The sequence below is a fragment of the Pleurodeles waltl genome, chromosome 8 (genome assembly GCF_031143425.1).
Source record: "Pleurodeles waltl isolate 20211129_DDA chromosome 8, aPleWal1.hap1.20221129, whole genome shotgun sequence".
Classification (NCBI taxonomy): domain Eukaryota; kingdom Metazoa; phylum Chordata; class Amphibia; order Caudata; family Salamandridae; genus Pleurodeles; species Pleurodeles waltl.
Genome location: NC_090447.1, coordinates 1,441,552,164 through 1,441,558,163, shown reverse-complemented (window position 1 = coordinate 1,441,558,163; position 6,000 = coordinate 1,441,552,164).

Below are 6,000 nucleotides of genomic sequence, written 5' to 3'. Positions count from 1 at the left end.
ACAAAGTCAGCTGTGTTTCATCATGCCGTTAGGATGGACGTTACAAACACTGACAAATTCCATGGAAATACATTGACGGTAGTGAATTATTCACTACTTTTCATTTATCCAGGGAACAGCAGGCAATGACTAAAAGGGAAGCGAGTTTCACCATGCTTCACATAGAGAAGTTAGAAAAGTTGCCCTTCGCAGTAGCAGATAGTCCTTCCAACAGTATGACCCCGACATGGCATTATTAATCTGTCCATTTCCACTTTTCGTTTTTCGAAATGCCTGAAACATCTCGCCGTGGGCAGGTACGAGCGACAAGGCGATAGCTATATTAAAGAAGAATGGGAGTTGCTCTTTGATTATAAATGTCTGAATGGCAAAACAGAGGTCTTTCTTAGCGGAAGCGAATGTGAGACTACTGTTAGTCATTCAAAGATCTGCAAGAAGGTGTCCCTTCATGGCCTTTGCAATGCGGGGTCGCAAACTTGGCCTGTTTTCTGAAGGGTACTCCCGTCCCTTTGATTCGACCAGCATTTCATGTACTTTCGAATGGAAGTTATGTGGTGCTGAGCGACCAAAGCTGTTCTGGTATGCGACCAGGAATTGCCTACGCAATTTCAGTCTCTAAGGTCGTTATGTGTTGTGGACAAGTTTTATTCCCCCCCACACGGGAGAGAAAAGAATGAGAAATGTGCCCTCACATTGATACTGTTAATGTAAATTATGACAAGCTGAGCACACTAAAGGTGCTACTGTTTCAAAAACAAGTCGTGTTGACATCAGTTAGAGAGACGTATGCTCTCTAGATAGTGAGATCATCAGCTGAGATACAATCCCTATTAAATACCAACTTCTCCAAGCACTCTGGAGAGCTGGTATCCAGAATATTCAACGCCTCGCGCACTACTGGGATTGTCCATTTCTTTAAGGCTATCGGGTCTGGATTTGTGTCCATCTTCCAGACTGTCTTTGGAGTCATCCCATCAGCCATCCATTCACTCTTTTCAAGTGTGTTTGGCGGCTTTCCTATTATTTTGACATTGATTGGCGGAATCCTGCTTCTATTTCTTCTGATTCGCAGTGGTTGTGTCTTTCCAGCTACGCAAAGCAATGGAGCCGCTGCCACCAGCTCAATTGTGCCTTGAACGCATGGTTTAGATCTCCGATACTTTCTTGCTGGTGGAACTGGAACATGATTGGTCATTGTCATTCCGACCACTCCTATGGTGCGTGCACCAGTCTTCCGCTGCATATGGTGCCTCTTCGAACACCTGCCTACAGTGTGCCTTGCTGTTACACCAGTGCCTCCTGAGGACCAAGAACTGCTGGTGTCGCCGATGAGGGTTCATTCACGGTCATGCCCCTTGAGACTAAGGCTGATCCGCGAGGCCACTTATGAGCCTTCCTTGCTGAACGAGTTGGCTCTTTGCAATATGGAGGATGGCAATACTGCAGGTGGACCTGCACAAGAGACTACTACGCACTACTGCTCTGTGGATCCGTCTGCCCATCCTGTGATCGATCTAACATCTGACGATGTGGCCTCTTTCTTGAGGTCCTTTCCATTCGATGACTTCGGAGATGCTCTTCAAGATCATGACTACTGTTAAACAATTTGATGATTCGCTTTTTACACCAAATACAAAGTATACATTTATTGCCCTTACTTTGGCCTGCTGTGCTTGTCATGGTCAACATTATATCTCTTGGTATGTTTTTAGCTATTGATTTTAACACGTTTTGAATGTGTTTTTTTTAGCTCGTTTTTATTCCTTTAGCTTTTAGTCCACAGCATTTTAGCATTTGGATTCATTCACCTTCTGTGGCATCCTACTTGTTACGGCAATGGGGAGGGTGTAGTGAATCCTGGTTTGTTTTAATGGGATACAGGAGTTAGCTTAGCCTTTGCCTTGCAGACTCAGGCCCTAGTCACCCAGTGACTTTTACCCTACTTAGCTTGCTCTGTTTTAGCCCATTTATTTAAATCTTTTAAAATGGCTGCCTTTTAGTTAGGCCCATATTTTAGTTCGCGTTCAGTGCCACCGCACTAAGGCATCAATATCAAGTGACAAAGATAAACAAACTGTAGGTGTTCACTTTAGGTACTTTCCCTCTTCACGCTTTTGAGGGAATTGTTTATATTAATTACCGTCCCAAGTACGCCTTGTTATCTATTGTTTGGGAACAAACCTACGTCAGGGGTCCAAGTAGATCTGTGTAAATATTCCTCACTTAAACAGATAGTCAGAGGGATTCTGACCGGATGCCATCGCTGCTGCACGTCGCCTTGACACTGACCCAGTCTTCGTGTCCCTACGGAGTCTGAGCTAGAGACCTCATTACAAGGTAACAAGGGTTGGGGGCTCTTCTCATGGACATAGCATTGGCAGATTAGGTTTAACATACCTAGCTCTCCTTTAGGTTAGAAGTTAGGCTTATCATGCTAGGGTATTAGGTCATATTTCACACCATGTCTACTCATGTTATTGGAAGATGGTGGGGGTCTTTGTATTAATGTCTCTTGTCTTTACCATTCTGTTTCTTGCACTGTTCATTATCCTAATCATTGCAGCCCATGCAGCTTATTTCAGAATGCAGTTTTGCTAAATAAAACCTATTGAAACCTTACTGCATCTTCTTCATTGCCTGTGTTTGATTGAGACATGTTGTTAATGTGAGAAAGGGGTAATATCCGTTTAACCACAACACTCCCTGAGATGTCACACTCTTGAGTCCATGCGTAAAGGCTGCCACAAATCACCTTTTACTGTTTTGGGTTTTTGGTGAGGTACTGCTTGTGAGACGAAAGGGTTGGGATGACAGTTGCGGTTTGTTGTAGGACTGGCATAGTTGCCTACAAACATAAGTACTGTCCTCCTTAAACCAGCAGTCTTGCCTAGAGCAAGAGTCCAACAATGACAGTTTCAGGTCCTGAAATTTGACTGATGCACTCGCCATTAAACGAAATGCAACCATGCTTAATACCTTACCAGACAAAGCATTAAACGCCCACATTTTTAAAACGTACATTGTTTTCTTTCAGGGCCAAAGTAGTGGGGAGTTGGTTATCCAGTGTCTGCATGTTTGGGGGGGCAGAAGGTAGAGACTACAGTCGAAGGCCAGTAGCTTCTGGATCACTAAGGGTCAGTCACGGTTCAGGGTACCACACCATTCTGAATATTTATAGCAGGTCAATGGTCGTAGAGGTGCCTGAATCTCAGAACCCACCTGTTGCCGTAGAAATTTCAAATGAGGTCATCCACATGTCTGAGAATACTCTTAATCGGTTAGTAGACTACTGGTCTGGACTTGGAGAAGTGTCTGGAGTTCAGATCTCAAAATACATGGAACTGTTTTATCATAAGGATGATTCCAACGGTTGCAGAATCAAGGAGAACTTCAGCTGATGTCACAAGCCCTCAGGCCAAGAGAGAAAGGTGGGGTTTCTCAGAACTCCTAGAGGACGTCTAAGAACATAGGCAGGTAAAAGTCCCCTGTTGCACTGGAAGAGATGGGACAGAGAAAGCTCACTCTAGTCGCTCAATAAACATGCTTGAGCATCTCCTGAACCCCGATAGTTAACTGTTAGTGTTGTTTCACCTTGACAGGTGGCCAAGGTGACCAAGTAGGTCATGGGCAGTGCTGGTCTGTTACTCTTCTGAATGGAGGTTCTTATAGTCAGCTTGGCCTTGCTCTTACATTTGTAAGTGAAGTCACTCCTGGTAGGCATAGTTCAGCTACTCTTCAAGGCAAGTAGGTTTCCTTCTCTTCACAGACAAGCAGCAGGTTGATCCGTAGACTTCTTAGATTTAGGTCCAGTCTGAAGGAAGAATGGTGAAGCTGCATCAAACCTGCTCCTAGCTCTTCTATGTTCTGCCTCCTACATTGGTGCATGAACTCCTTGGTATTGAGTAGAAAACTCAACACAATAAACTGAACACAATACAAGCTCAAGAGTCCATTACTCATCTTCTCCAGATATCCATGCCAAAGAGGTGAAATTAACTTTACAAATCTAGATGGGAGGACATGACCCAGGTGTGAACCCCTCATATCCAGGTCATGCGGCGCTCTGTCCAACATATACATGTGGAGTGCAATCCCTTAGAAGAAAACCAACTCTCTTTTTCAAAAGCTGCAGGGAACATTCCCGGTGCTTGATCTTGACTTATTTGTTATTTATTCATAAATTTATAAAATGCACGGATACTCAAGCAGGGCGTCCCAGTGCTTTGTGGACCATGCAAAATCCTCAGGAAGAAAGCTTTAAAAAGCCATGTTTTAAGTTGCTTATGGAAAAAGAGCTGCCTGGGAGAGGGCTAACCTGGCCTGGTTAAAATGCAGATCCTGAGCTAGGCTGATATGGGAGGAGCAGAGAGATCACTTCGGGTAGTAATGAGAGAGCAAACTACAGAGATACACAGGGCCAGAGTCAGAGAGGGCTTTGTAAGCAAAACAGAGTGCCTTAAAACGAATGTCCTTTCCCACCTAGAGGCACTGGAGTTCCCTTGGTTGGAACAAAATATGTGAGTGCTTTGGCAAATGCCCAAGAAGGTTAGTTGTCGAATTCTTCTGAATGATCTGAAATCTGTGAAGAAGTGCTTTATTCCTTCCCAGGTACAGCATGTTGCTGTAGGCCAAGCAGGATATGGTTACAGCCTGGACAACGGTCTTCAGCGTGGTGACTGGGAGCAACCACAGAAACTTCCTTACGCGTCTAAGGAACCAAGCCTCGATCAGCTTGCCATCATTTAGGCCCCCAAAGGGTAAGAAGATTGCCATCCATCAGAATCTCAGTTTTGGTGGCATTTAGTTTCAGACAATTGTTGTGCTACCACTTGGGCACGGATTATATGCAATTCTCACCTAGAGAGGTGCCCCTGCCAGAATCTGGGGACAAGCTGATTACGAGCTGTGTATCACCCGCCTATGAAAGTATAGAGAAGCCAAAAGCTTCCACTCTATCTGTCAGAGGGCGTACATACACATTAAAAAGTGCAGGGCTCAAAGACGAGACCTGTGGTATGCTATGACGGATCATCCGCATAGATTAGGCAAAGTCTTCCAGGAAAGAGGCAAACAACTCCGAGCCATACCTATTATCCCACAATCTCTTGAGTAGTGCTGGGTGGGACACAGATTCAAAAGCAGGATTAAAATTCAGAAGGATCTAGGATGCTGAAGAATCAAGGCTGCTGTCATACCCTGGTCCAAGATGCCCTTCTCCAGTCACCGCAAGGAAGTGGTGTGCCTAAGGCAAAAACCCAATTGGGAAGCATGCATGCAAACAATTATTAAACTCGAATACTAATGGTACTAGCCACAGGGATCGTTGCCTTGGTGATAACTTCAGAGGCTCCAGAAAAGCAGGAAAACAAAGATAGCTCGACTTCTTTGTTGTCCACAGAGATTCAGGGTCACATGGGAAACCAGACATAAGCTAGAGATTCTAGTTTAGCTTTGTCCAGAAGAGTGAGGGTTGACGTGGTAGGCTCCTGTATGAGAACTTCCACTCATACAAACCTGGGGAATTCATATCTAGACTTGCCTTTAAAATGTATTGGATTTTGTCTTAGAAAATAGATCATGTAGCTGAATACATTTGTCCAGAGAGAGACAGAGTGACATGTTGGATGCATCAGGGATTTCACAATGAGTAAGATTTCCTTAATTTACTCATTGGAATTGTCAATTTTCTCAGCAAAATAGGCGCGTTTTGCTGACCTGATGGATTTGTAGTATTCTTTAATAATCTTTTTATAACTGTCTCTACAGGCCAGGTCGCTGACCTGATGGATTTGTAGTATTCTTTAATAATCTTTTTATAAGTGTCTCTAGAGGCCAGGTCATCGATCATATGCCAAATTTGTTTGAGAATGGTGTACTTTAAAGTCTAAATTATGTTGATTAATCATGCAAGAGTTCCATAATTGTATCAGTTTTCTCATTTAGTTGCTGAAAGTAGTCCTGCTTTGCTGTCTGTCAAGCAAGAGAGTATGTAGTTCAGCA